This window comes from Anomaloglossus baeobatrachus, chromosome 3 (genome assembly GCF_048569485.1).
Source record: "Anomaloglossus baeobatrachus isolate aAnoBae1 chromosome 3, aAnoBae1.hap1, whole genome shotgun sequence".
NCBI lineage: Eukaryota > Metazoa > Chordata > Amphibia > Anura > Aromobatidae > Anomaloglossus > Anomaloglossus baeobatrachus.
In genome coordinates, this window is record NC_134355.1 from 312,544,673 (window position 1) to 312,558,190 (window position 13,518).

Genomic DNA, 13,518 nt, shown 5'->3' on the forward strand with positions numbered 1-13,518 from the left:
CATTGTATATTCCAATATTTTTCCATATGCTTGAGGCATTATACCATTATCTAAGTTGATGTGCAGCCTTATTCTTATATATAGTATGTATTTTTGGCTTGCACTCATATATATATTAGTGCTCACTTCAGTTATCCTATTCAGTTATATGTAGTTTTTTTTTTTTTTTTTTCTGAATGTGAACACAGCTCCGCCCCTTTCGGCCATGTTTTTTCCATCTCCTATATAAGAAAGTCCTTAGTTACCCCTCTCCACCCATAGCAGTTTTTAATTGCAATGAGATGACACACAGTTAGGGTCACAGAGCTAGGGACCCCAATATAGAGCTATACCTTGACGAGGTTTTGGGGCTCAGTTACATTGATCAATGCGATTGCTAAATATCTCCTTTTTCCTAATATTCATAGCAGGTATGCAATTCATTATTCACATGTTCAAATTAGCAAGTAGCATTTTTCATTGTATATTCCAATATTTTTCCATATGCTTGAGGCATTATACCATTATCTAAGTTGATGTGCAGCCTTATTCTTATATATAGGAGACATGATGTTGCCTTCATCCAATGTTGGTGCTATCGATGTCTGAGAGAGCTGTACACACGCACTTGTTTCCCCTTCCAAACCAACTGACGACCTACCAAGCAAACTGCCTGTTGCGGTTACAGTGGTGGAAGTTGTGCGTGGAAAACCAGGTGTGACAGCTGACCCCACAGTCCTAGAAGATGAAGAGCGCGCGGATGCACTGGAAGGGGCAGGCGGTGGATGGTTCGCTACGCTAGGCCGCATTGCAGCACGGTGAACTTCCCACTGGGACATATGATATTTATTCATGTGACGATTCATGGAAGAAGTTGTCATACTGCTGAGGTTTTGCCCTCTACTAACAGAATCACGACAAATTTTACAGATCACATATTTTGGGCGATCTTTTGCTATGTCAAAAGAGGACCAGGCTAGGCAAGGCTTAGAGGGCATGCGACCTGCTGATCCACCCCGACTAGTGCTCAGAGGCACAGTGATGGCTGAGGATGCAGTTGTAGACGTGCTACCAGTACTCTGACTTTGTCCAGGAAGGCGCAAGGTAACTTCGTCGTCAGTGGCATCCTCCTCTACCGTCTCTGTTGACCTCCTCGAGGGCCTGACTGTGGGTTGACAGTAGGTGGGATCTAGAACTTCCTCATCAACTGTTGTGTTTGCACTCCCCTCACCCTCAGACCGAGCCTCTTCTTGCCCTGACCGAATATTTAAGTTGTCATCCCAATCTGGTATCTGCGTCTCATCGTCATCAGTATGTACCTCATTGTCTATAAAAACAGGTGTTACAGTTTGTGAAAAAGGGTCAACATTATGCTCAGAAATTTGGTCCTCACGGCCTGAATCAGAGTCACAAAGGTTCTGGGCATCACTGCAGACCATTTCCTGGTCTGTACTCACTGTAGCTTGGGAGCAGACCTCTGATTCCCAGGCTATAGTGTGACTGAACAGCTGGGCAGACTCAGCCATCTCAGTTCCACCATACTGTGCAGGGCGGATGGAGACTTCAGAGCTGGGAGAAAGTAAGTGTGATTTGGATGACAACTCAGAGGACTGGTGTTTTTTGGATGCGGTAGTTGAGGTGGCAGAGAGGGCACTTGTTGGACCACTTGAGATCCATTCAAGCATTTTCCTTTTTTGGCCATCATCTACCTTTGTTCCAGTTGTTCGTGTCCGTAAAAAAGGGAGCACATCGGATTGTCCACGGTAAGTAGTAGACATCTTACTTTTGCTGGAAGATGGTCTATCTTCAGCAGATGTTAATGGAGCTTTGCCACCTTCCCCACGGACAAACCCTTTTTTTCCTTTTCCAACACGCCTCTTCCCCTATCCACCAGCATCTGTCATTTTGCCACTCATTTTGATTGCAACAAGATTGTGCACTTAAAATGTGGTAGTAAAAATTGAGAGGTGGTGTAGATTGCAGCGGTGGTCTATCTTTATTAACAGCAGAATAAACAACAATAACTATCCCTGACAATGCAACTACGGCCCTTAAACTGGCAGCATAGTTTTCTAGTATAATGGCTTAGTAACAATGAGTTTGAGTGTGCAATGCAGAGGTGCTGCACATAGATTTGCACCAGTGGGACACTAATGGAAGTCCAACAGCCACTTTTAGGATGCCACTACGTTTACTCAGTGTTTGCTAGTATAATGGCTTAGTAACAATGAGTTTGAGTATGCAATGCAGAGGTGCTGCACATAGATTTGCACCAGTGGGACACTAATGGAAGTACAACAGCCACTTTTCGGATGCCACTAAGTTTACTCAGTGTTTTCTAGTATAATGGCTTAGTAACAATGAGTTTGAGTGTGCAATTCAGAGGTGCTGCACATAGATTTGCACCAGTGGGACACTAATGGAAGTCCAACAGCCACTTTCAGGATGCCACTAAGTTTACTCAGTGTTTGCTAGTATAATGGCTTAGTAACAATGAGTTTGAGTGTGCAATGCAGAGGTGATGCACATAGATTTGCACCAGTGGGACACTAATGGAAGTCCAACAGCCACTTTTAGGATGCCACTACGTTTACTCAGTGTTTGCTAGTATAATGGCTTAGTAACAATGAGTTTGAGTGTGCAATGCAGAGGTGCTGCACATAGATTTGCACCAGTGGGACACTAATGGAAGTCCAACAGCCACTTTTAGGATGCCACTAAGTTTACTCAGTGTTTTCTAGTATAATGGCTTAGTAAGAATGAGTTTGAGTGTGCAATTCAGAGGTGCTGCACATAGATTTGCACCAGTGGGACACTAATGGAAGTCCAACAGCCACTTTTAGGATACCACTAAGTTTAATCAGTGTTTGCTAGTATAATGGCTTAGTAACAATGAGTTTGAGTGTGCAATGCAGTGGTGCTGCAAATAGCTTTGCACCAGTGGGACACTAATGGAAGTCCAACAGCCACTTTTAGGATGCCACTAAGTTTAATCAGTGTTTGCTAGTATAATGGCTTAGTAACAATGAGTTTGAGTGTGCAATGCAGAGGTGCTGCACATAGATTTGCACCAGTGGGACACTAATGGAAGTCCAACAGCCACTTTCAGGATGCCACTAAGTTTACTCAGTGTTTGCTAGTATAATGGCTTAGTAACAATGAGTTTGAGTGTGCAATGCAGAGGTGCTGCACATAGATTTGCACCAGTGGGACACTAATGGAAGTCCAACAGCCACTTTTAGGATGCCACTAAGTTTACTCAGTGTTTGCTAGTATAATGGCTTAGTAACAATGAGTTTGAGTATGCAATGCAGAGGTGCTGCACATAGATTTGCACCAGTGGGACACTAATGGAAGTCCAACAGCCACTTTTAGGATGCCACTAAGTTTAATCAGTGTTTGCTAGTATAATGGCTTAGTAACAATGAGTTTGAGTGTGCAATGCAGAGGTGCTGCACATAGATTTGCACCAGTGGGACACTAATGGAAGTCCAACAGCCACTTTTAGGATGCCACTAAGTTTACTCAGTGTTTGCTAGTATAATGGCTTAGTAACAATGAGTTTGAGTATGCAATGCAGAGGTGCTGCACATAGATTTGCACCAGTGGGACACTAATGGAAGTCCAACAGCCACTTTTAGGATGCCACTAAGTTTAATCAGTGTTTGCTAGTATAATGGCTTAGTAACAATGAGTTTGAGTGTGCAATGCAGAAATGCTGCACACAGATTTGCACCAGTGGGACACTAATGGAAGTCCAACAGCCACTTTTAGGATGCCACTAAGTTTACTCAGTGTTTGCTAGTATAATGGCTTAGTAACAATGAGTTTGAGTATGCAATGCAGAGGTGCTGCACATAGATTTGCACCAGTGGGACACTAATGGAAGTCCAACAGCCACTTTTAGGATGCCACTAAGTTTAATCAGTGTTTGCTAGTATAATGGCTTAGTAACAATGAGTTTGAGTGTGCAATGCAGTGGTGCTGCAAATAGCTTTGCACCAGTGGGACACTAATGGAAGTCCAACAGCCACTTTTAGGATGCCACTAAGTTTAATCAGTGTTTGCTAGTATAATGGCTTAGTAACAATGAGTTTGAGTGTGCAATGCAGAGGTGCTGCACATAGATTTGCACCAGTGGGACACTAATGGAAGTCCAACAGCCACTTTCAGGATGCCACTAAGTTTACTCAGTGTTTGCTAGTATAATGACTTAGTAACAATGAGTTTGAGTGTGCAATGCAGAGGTGATGCACATAGATTTGCACCAGTGGGACACTAATGGAAGTCCAACAGCCACTTTTAGGATGCCACTACGTTTACTCAGTGTTTGCTAGTATAATGGCTTAGTAACAATGAGTTTGAGTATGCAATGCAGAGGTGCTGCACATAGATTTGCACCAGTGGGACACTAATGGAAGTACAACAGCCACTTTTAGGATGCCACTAAGTTTACTCAGTGTTTTCTAGTATAATGGCTTAGTAACAATGAGTTTGAGTGTGCAATTCAGAGGTGCTGCACATAGATTTGCACCAGTGGGACACTAATGGAAGTCCAACAGCCACTTTCAGGATGCCACTAAGTTTACTCAGTGTTTGCTAGTATAATGGCTTAGTAACAATGAGTTTGAGTGTGCAATGCAGAGGTGATGCACATAGATTTGCACCAGTGGGACACTAATGGAAGTCCAACAGCCACTTTTAGGATGCCACTACGTTTACTCAGTGTTTTCTAGTATAATGGCTTAGTAACAATGAGTTTGAGTGTGCAATGCAGAGGTGCTGCACATAGATTTGCACCAGTGGGACACTAATGGAAGTCCAACAGCCACTTTCAGGATGCCACTAAGTTTACTCAGTGTTTGCTAGTATAATGGCTTAGTAACAATGAGTTTGAGTGTGCAATGCAGAGGTGCTGCACATAGATTTGCACCAGTGGGACACTAATGGAAGTCCAACAGCCACTTTTAGGATGCCACTAAGTTTACTCAGTGTTTTCTAGTATAATGGCTTAGTAACAATGAGTTTGAGTGTGCAATTCAGAGGTGCTGCACATAGAGTTGCACCAGTGGGACACTAATGGAAGTCCAACAGCCACTTTTAGGATGCCACTAAGTTTACTCGGTGTTTGCTAGTATAATGGCTTAGTAACAATGAGCTTGAGTGTGCAAAGGGCAGGAGGGTACAGTGGCAGGTTTGTGGGTCTGGGTAGAGGAAAGGAAGCCTCCCTTTCTATCCCTCCTAATGGGGAAATGCAGCGAGGAAATCCCTGACCTTAGCTACACAGACGCTGTCATCTTGTGTAGCTGTTAAAATCTGTTTTCACGGACCTGACTGTCACCTATGGCTCTTACCCTGCCGGTATTAGACCTTACAAGGACTAATAGAAACTTCTATCCCTATTCTGTATAGCGCTGTGTATAGAGCGTACACAGCAGTATCGGAGACAGGAGCTACGCCAGCGGTGACTGACACCAAGACGCAGAAGGCAGAAAATGGCGTGCTGGAGGAAAATGGCAGTTTTTATAATGCATGGACATGTGACATGGACATCCTATCACACATGCCGTTGCTTCTCTGGCTAAAAGTCCACTTAGCTGTGTGTGTGTCTGGGATTGGCCGACATGCGCGCGCTTAGGGAAGGAAGACAAGGAAAAAAAAAAAAATGGCGATCGCCATTATCCAAACAGCAGTGATCTCAATGCGCTGTTCCCGCACACTATACGCTGAAATTTCATAATAGTGTGAGTCACAGAGTGACTTACACTATTACAGCGGAAAGTCAGCTAGTAATTAGCTTGTCTTTTTGCTGCTGGAACCGTTCTCGAACGTATCTAGAACTATCGAGCTTTAGCAAAAAGCGATCTAGAACAGCCCCCAAAATCACTCGAGCCGCGAACTGGAGAACCTCGAACCGCGAACCGCGCTCAACTCTAGTAAGGAGATGTTTGTCGTTTCAGCGGCGTCACACATAGCGATGTGTGCTGCCGCAGGAATGACAAACAACATCGTTACTTCAGCAGCAACGATATTTGGGAAGGAACCCCCATGTTACCTATGAGTGATTTTGAACATTTTTGCGACGATTCAAAATCGCTCATAGGTGTCACACACAACGACAACACTAAAGTGGCCGGATGTGCGTTACAAATTCCCATCGAGATTGCTTTAGCGATCTCGTAGCGTGTAAAGCCACCTTAAAATTACTTGTACTCCGCGATAAGCTATTTCTGGCAGTTACATAAAAATGAGTGGAGATTCAGTATGCATGATAGATCTCTGCTCCATTCACACCCAGTTTTCAGGATTAATAGGGATCACAGCAGTCACACGTCCAGCAATCAAGAGGTTATCCCCTATCTCATAAATACAGTATCCCTTTCAAATGAGATCGCCCCTGTATTTAAGCAACTTCTGGAAGCAGCTTTCAGGAAGTGAGACGTGAAATCCTTTAAATATTTGTGCAATTAAATTGGTGCCAGATTAGGCAGTAAAACCATAAAAATAAGACATAAACTCAGTGTCACCCTTTAGCTTATAAATTAAAATATAACTTACTTCTGTATGCTCTTCCTCCTCCCTACATGTAGACCGAGCTGCACAAATACTATTTCATTCCTATGTAACAAAAGATTACCAGGATCTGTGCCAAGATGTGACAACACAACAAAGTCCAACCCTTTCTATTCAGCTTTTTTCCTCTTGTTTTTATACCGAAAAACTTAACTATTGAGTGCCTCTGTCAGTGCAAATACAGATTGTATTAAAGGATTATTCTCTTGTTTTTCGGTTTTCCTATAATTTGGAGCACCTATAACAGTTAAATGTTGTTACAGTAATAGATGACAAATTGAACACTTATTTATAACTTATTATTTGTAAAATATTTATTTGCTCATAAGGAACTAGGAATATCCCTGCACCTGTACAACCTGCTTAATTACATTTTATTAAATTATCAGCTTCCAATAAAGGGAACATACTGACTATAGAGCATTGGTTCCCAAACTCCAGTCCTCCTGACCCCAAACATCATGTTTTCAGGATTTCCTTAATATAGCACAGGTGATGCCTTGATAATGATTTCATCACCTGTCCAATAGTAAGGAAATCCTGAAAACATGACCTGTTGGGGGCCATGAGGACTGGAGTTTGGGAAACACTGCTATAGAGTCATATAGGTCACATAAGGGCTGCCACTAGGAATTTCAAGGCCTGATAATGGCAAAATGTTTGAGCACCATTGAGACTCTGCCTTCACCTCTCAAGCAAAAATTCCAAAGCATGACTGGCAAGCTCAGGCCACTCTACCATATTTGAACACCAAAATTCAAAAAAATCCAAGTTCCCCTTTTGGAATCAATATTGAATTCTAGATACTCATGCACCATCTTCTCCAGTCATTCACTATGTGTCAGACTTCTACTCTTTTCTGCTGGTACATGCGATGGTCTAAAAAATGTGTGCCAAACCTCACAGAAATTGCTTCTTGTACATGAACTGTTGCTAATGTTCCTGAGTTGACGACGCAACGTTTCCCACGGTTGGAATTCTAGAACTACCATGCACACTATGTGCCACACTGCTGTCTTGTTTAAAATTACTGTTAAGATGGACCACAAGCTTGTTTCGATACTTCAGCATCCATGTGTCCTTTTCCATAGGCATCTTTCCATTTAACATCTTGCTAAATTTAATCTTGTACCATGGATCTAACAGTGGCAACCCATTAGTCAGCAGTATTTATAATACTAACAATACGGACATCATAATGCAGGTATTGCAACAATAAGGGGCTCACTTGTCCGCCAATTCAATAATGTGGGCTGGTATTTTAATTTAAAATATCAAAAGATGCATGAGAGGCATAGGCCTCTTGCTCCCATAACCCTGGCACTACAGACAAGACACAACTTGGAGACCCATATTGAAGTCTAAATATTTAAATACCTTTCAGTCAGACAGCAGGACAGCGGAATCAATTCCCCCTCCCCATTTCCCCATAGTCTGTTTGCACACCAGGGAAGTATGGTCCATGCAACACACAGAATGCAATCTAGCATTTTCATTTAAAAATGTAGAGATGCATGAGAGACAGGTGAAGGCCTCTTGCTCAAAGAACCCTGCCACTACAAACAAGACACAACTTTTAAAAACGTTTCAGGTAGACGACGGGACAGCAAGACAGTGACATCAATTCCTCCCTTCCCCATTTCCACATAGTATGTTTGCACACCAGGGAAGATTGGTCCATGCAACACACAAGATGTGATCTGGCATTTTCATTTAAAAAAATCTAGAGATGCATGATTGACAGCTGAAGGCCTCTTGCTCAAAGAACCCTGCCACTACAGACAAGAGATAACTTTTAAAAACCTTTCAGACAGACAACGGGATAGCAAGACAGTGGCATCAATTCCTCCCTCCCCCCATTTCCACATAGTCTGTTTGCACACCTGGGAAGATTGGTCCATGCAACACACACAATTTGAATGTGACCACAGTGTATCTATTTTCACCCATACATGTAGGTTTTTTAAAACCCTTTCGGATGCAGAAAGGAAGAGTATTACCCAGTATAATGAGATTGCTGGGCTACTGGGCAGGTATGAAAATGACCATTTTGATATGCAAAACATCTGAAATTTTTATTAGATCTTTTTTGGTAGTTGAAATATTTGGCATTTCAGGGTGGAGCTGTAACTCTTTTTGCTATTATATATCATGAACAGATATGTACCTTTTCACATGGAGTGCTGTCAGACTTTTCTTGTATTTCATATAGAGTCCTTTCCATGTGACTGACTATGCATTATAACCCCCTCCCTCATTAGTCGTAGGTGCTTTTAGTAGTTGGTCTATCTTTGCCTAAACATGTAGGTTTTTTAAAACCCAGTCACAGAAAGAAAGGAAGAGTAGGACCCAGCATAATGAGATTGCCTTGACGTGGCTACTGGGCAGGTAAGAAAATGACTATTTTGATATGCAAAACATTTCAAATTTTTATTAGATCTTTTTTGGTAGTTGAAAGCTTTGGCATTTCAGTATGCATCTGTAACTTTTTTTTGCTATTATATATTATGAACACATATGCACCTGCTCGCATAGAGTGCTGTCAGACTTTTTTTGTTTTCTTGTGTGACACCCCTGGACTATCAAGTCGTCACAGGGTACTGCACAACCTATCCTCCCATGCAGTATTCCACTTCCCTTTTGGTTCTGGGGCCCTATCTTAATGGTGTTGCCTCCAACAGCAAATCAAATTCTAGAAACAACCTGCACCACACCCACCAGGCACATTAGTGGACGGCTTGAGTGGAATAGAGTAGCCCACCTGGGGAGTCAGGGAGGGGAAGTGAGGAGTGTAGTGAGTCAGTGAGTGGAGTGGAGTTGGGAAGTAGCCCTCGAGCTGAGATGAGCTCAGAGGAAGTCGGGAGTGGTAACTCCTGAAGTAACAGCTTAGGTTGCAGACGGTGGTCTGGGCCTAGAGGAGTCGGACCCCCGGTCGCAGGGGATTGTAGCGAGGTGCTCGGACCTGTCAAGGAGGACAGCCGGCAGCCTAGTACTATCACCAGTCCGGGACCGAAGGCACGATGTGGTACACGGGCCCTAGGTCGGGGAGTAGCGTCAGGCAACCCAACAATTCACCTGAGGAGAATGGAGCCTTTACAATCCATTCCCACCCGCTCCAGAATAGGGGCATTAGCACAACGAGGGGGATAGGACTTTCCAATCCAAAACGATCCAGAAAATCCCAAGCGTGAGCCCTGAGAGCAAGCTCCCACACTTAGCCACAGTGGGGAGCGGGGCCTGGCAAGTTTCAGACTACTGGGCCACCACGTTGAAGTTAAACTTAGTGCCAGGAGGCAGGTCACGGATCACCAGGCAACACTATAGGGGACGGGACCCAGATGAGCTCCCCTCAGCGGCAGTGGCACCCAGAGAGTTGGTTTACCCAGTTGTCAGCGTCTGCTTATTGACTGAGTGAGTACGAGAGTGACCCCTACATTCCACGGCATCCCACACCGAGTCCCGGGGCATTCCCCCTACCCGTGCAGGGCTATGACACCTTGCTGCCCCACTTCACCCCGGGTACTCCCAACGGCAATGGCGGTACTCCCAATTAACGTACACCACAGGTGGTGTCACAAACTATATCAATTCCCCTGTAAATACCCCCCTTTCATTTGAGTTGCCGCATGACCCCCGAGTCCGGGGACCCTCGAGCCACAGTGAACCCAGATCTGAGCAGCTCGGCTGCTTCCCTTGGGGCGGCACACTTGCAGTTCATATGGAGTCATGTCCATTTGACTGACTATGCACCCACCCCCCTCCCCTCTCATATTAGCCACAGATGCTTTTAAGAGGGGCTGCTCATAAGTGTTTGGTTTTGTGATCTTTTTTGTTTCTATGGTAACGAATATTACATCACATGAACGACTTATGTGTCTAATATATGTTTTCAAAATTTTGTGTTTGTTGCTTATGGTAACAGTGTACTATGCACGTGGGAAAACAAAATGGCGAAGTCTAATGCGATATTCACAGCAACTGAGAGCAGAAGAGTGATAAAATTCTTGTTTCTGAAAGAAAAGCCTGTGAAGGATATTCATGGTAATATGTCGCAGATGTGGCACCCCTGACCTAGTCAGGCACCACTGAGTACTGCACCCATGCTGGGTGAGTGCAAAGAGGTAATTCTAAAGTCTGAATTGGGTGTGTACGCACAGACACATAGTGACCAGGTCTCATACACACCTTAGAGGGGACCCCTGGTCAGATCCAGGAGGGGGTGTGGCCTCCACATCTCAGCGGGTGGGGCAGTGGAGAAGCTGGAAGTTAGTTTTGCAGTGGCAGTCAGAAAGAGGAGCTGGAGGAAGCCAGTCTGAAGTACAGACGCAGGAGAGCGAACACACTAGTCAGACCCTGCAAGTTTAGTGGCTGCTGGCGGGGGAGCACATTGCCACACAGTCAGCTTGAAAGACTCCTGCAGAAGAGAAAGTACAGGCAGTTGAGTACGGGGACTCCTGGTAAGGAAACACGCACGGGGAACAGGTCCCTAGAGCCAGACATCCATTTAGTGGTCTGCTAAATCCTGCACGTGGTTGGACTAGAGGTTCCACACCAACCAACACAGAGCCTAAGCATCAGCAGAAACAAGGGGGCCTGTAAGGAGAATTGAGCCTGAAGCTATCCACCTTGGTCCACGCTGCCAGCAAACGGGCCAGAAAGGGGATAAAAGGCAGATGCGACTTCCTTGGATGAATCCCACGGTACTTTAAGTCAGGGGTAGAGATGAGCGAACCAGTCGTGGTTCGGCTCGAGTTCGGTTCGCCGAACGGAGGTCTCGTTCAAGCTCAGTTTGGTGAACCGGTTCGGCGAACCACTCGAACCGCATGGGAAACAATGGGAGGCAATCACAAACACATAAAAACACCTAGAAAACACCCTAAAAGGTGTACAAAAGGTGACAAACAACTCAAAACACAACACAAACACATGGGAAAGTGACAAGGACATATACTAAACACAACACAAACAAAAGAGCTGGACAAGGAAAAAGAGGAGGAGACACAGATATAGGCATGGCATGCCCTTCTAAAATCATGCAAAACACCGGAAGAGGAATCCAAGCGGAGTCTCAATTCTTTCCAAAAATTAGGCCACACACACACCCACCCCTTCAGTGGCAGCACGTGTGCCCCAGTTGTGCACTTCACAGCTAGATTTGCATCAAGCACATTCAAAAATACGCCATCCTTAACCGTCCCCAGGATGACACCGGGGTAGGTAGCAAAGTATTTGCTGAACCATGACTTGTTCATCTTGGCTCCTTTTTAAAAACAATGTAAGCAAGGGTTACTCCAAGCGGAGTCTCCCTTTTTTCCAAAAATTGGGCCACACACACACCCACCCCTTCAGTGGAAGCACGTGTGCCCCAGTTGTACACTTCACAGCTAGATTTGCATCAAGCACATTCAAAAATACGCCATCCTTACCGTCCCCAGGATGACACCGGGGTAGGTAGCAAAGTATTTGCTGAACCATGACTTGTTCATCTTGGCTCCTTTTAGAAAACACAGCAAGGAAGGGTTACTCCAAGCGGAGTCTCCCTTTTTTCCAAAAATTGGGCCACACACACACCCACCCCTTCAGTGGCAGCACTTGTGCCCCAGTTGTACACTTCACAGCTAGATTTGCATCAAGCACATTCAAAAATACGCCATCCTTAACCGTCCCCAGGATGACACCGGGGTAGGTAGCTAAGTCTTTCTTGATCCCAGCTCTGTTCATCTTGGATCATTTTTAAAAACAATGTACGCAAGGGTTACTCCAAGTGGAGTCTCCCTTTTTTCCAAAAATTGGGCCACACACACACCCACCCCTTCAGTGGCAGCACGTGTGCCTCAGTTGTACACTTCACAGCTAGATTTGCATCAAGCACATTCAAAAATATGCCATCCTTACCGTCCTCAAGATGACACCGGGGTAGGTAGCAAAGTATTTGCTGAACCATGACTTGTTCATCTTGGCTCCTTTTAAAAAACACAGCAAGAAAGGTGGTCAAATGAACAAGTCATGGTTCACAGACAGAGTATCTCAAGGAAGCGGTGATGTTGTGTGCGACATGCTGGTGTAGCTCAGGCACACCTTTCTTAGAGAAGTAGTGGCGACTGGGCATCTGATACTGGGGCACAGCGACAGACATAAGGTCTCTAAAATCCTGTGTGTCCACCAGGCGGAAAGGCAGCATTTCGGTAGCCAAGAGCTTACAGAGGGATAAAGTCAACCTCTTAGCTTTGTCATGGGTCGGAGGAAATGGCCTTTTATTTGTCCACATCTGAGGGACAGAGATTTGGCTGCTGTGTGTAGACAGTGGTGAGTAGGGTGTCCCTGGAAAAATGCAGGTTTGTGAGGAAAGTGCAGGCATAAACATGATGTTTATTGATAAAATGTGCGTGACATAGAGACAAACAGTAGTGGCGAACAAGATCTTAAAATCGCCAGACGCAAAAATATGCACAAACATCACCAGCAGGTGGAAAAAATGGCTGCTAGACACAACCAGTCATATGGCAAACAGGGGCCAAATAGCCTGGTTAAAGATGAGTTATCTCACTTCTCCAACAATATTGATCATGACAACTTATCTCAGACTCAACGACGTGCTATCTGCTCTTTACAACAAATGCGTGATATTGTTATAAAACCGGCGGACAAGGGCGGGAATGTGGTGCTCTGGCCGGTGCAGATGTATGAGGCTGAAGCCTTTAGACTACTTAACCCTTTCACGACCGGCCGATTTTTCGCTTTCCGTTTTTTTTTTTCGCCATTCTTTTTCTGAGAGACGTAACTTTTTTATTTTTCAGTCAATATGGTCATGTGAGGGCTCATTTTTTGCGGAACGAGCTGTACTTTTAAATGAAACCATCAGTTTTACCATATTGTGTACTAGAAAATGGCAAAAAAATTCCAAATGCTGAAAAATTGCAAAAAAAGTGTGATAGCACTATGGTTTTTGAGATATTTTATTCACTG

General features: G+C 44.4%; 1 protein-coding gene across 2 annotated transcripts in view; it reads right to left on the reverse strand.

Moving 5' to 3' along the window:
- Nucleotides 1–6,628, reverse strand: part of LOC142295221 (amine sulfotransferase-like) — a 119,397-nt gene extending 112,769 nt beyond the window's left edge. The window contains exon 1 of one of the 2 annotated variants that reach the window (XM_075338309.1): nt 6,538–6,628. The gene's annotated coding sequence lies outside the window, so the exon portion shown is untranslated. Of the gene's footprint in view, nt 1–6,533 lie in introns of both variants that reach the window. The other variant, XM_075338311.1, reaches the window with a different exon arrangement.
- Between the last annotated feature and the right edge of the window lie 6,890 nt (nt 6,629–13,518).